Here is an 804-nt window from a genome sequence, read left to right as displayed (position 1 = left end):
ACAGTACGGTAGCGGCATCTTATGCGGGTTGGTGCGGGTATCGCATGCTTGGTTATCTGGGCACCTGTATAATCGTAGATGTATAGCTATGATATATCTGTTCAATATATGGTCCTGATAGAAATTTATGCAGTTCAACTGAACATCCAGTCAGTTACCGTCTAATATTTAATTTTAATGTTATAAAGACTATTTTCAGGTTAGGCAATCATACCCCAGATAGACAAGCGTGCGATACCCGCACAAGATACCGCTACCGTACTATTACTGTACTGCCACGAGGTGGCGGTGTACGGCGTAACTGTACGGTAGCAGTACAAAAAGTGTACGTGATATTATAGTACAGCGTATCAACACTGTACCTGTACTGCGTACTATTTAGGTACGTCATGGTACATAATCCCTACCATATCAATACGGTGTACCATTATCGACAGGAGAGAAACTGTGGAAACCTCTAGTCGAAGACGATATACATGATAACTGGTACTGCGAAAATACAGCTTATAATTGCCTAACCTGAAAATCGTCGTTACAACATTAAAATGAAATATTAGACAGTAACTGACTGGATGTTCAGTTGAAGTACATAAATTTCTATCAGCACCGCATATATTGAACAGATATATCATAGCTATACATCCATGATTATACAAGTGTTCGTGGATCATCGAAGCGCAGCGGTTTCCAGACGATTTCAGAAGTCAAGCATAGTAAATGGCGGTATGCAACCGGATGGGTGACCGCTTCGAAGTACTATGAAATTAGTTCCCGAATTCAGGGAAAATCTTTTTTTATTTTTTT

At 39.9% G+C, this 804-nt stretch overlaps 1 protein-coding gene across 1 annotated transcript in view; it reads left to right on the top strand.

The window, feature by feature from the left end:
* LOC108767655 (protein FAM160B1) overlaps positions 1 to 804 on the top strand; it is a 40,359-nt gene that overhangs the window by 37,285 nt on the left and 2,270 nt on the right. The gene's annotated exons all lie outside the window — the stretch shown is intronic.

This window comes from Trachymyrmex cornetzi, unplaced genomic scaffold (genome assembly GCF_001594075.2).
Source record: "Trachymyrmex cornetzi isolate Tcor2-1 unplaced genomic scaffold, Tcor1.1 scaffold713, whole genome shotgun sequence".
NCBI classification, from domain to species: domain Eukaryota; kingdom Metazoa; phylum Arthropoda; class Insecta; order Hymenoptera; family Formicidae; genus Trachymyrmex; species Trachymyrmex cornetzi.
Note: the sequence above shows the minus strand (reverse complement) of the source record. Positions and strands in the feature narration are given on the sequence as shown.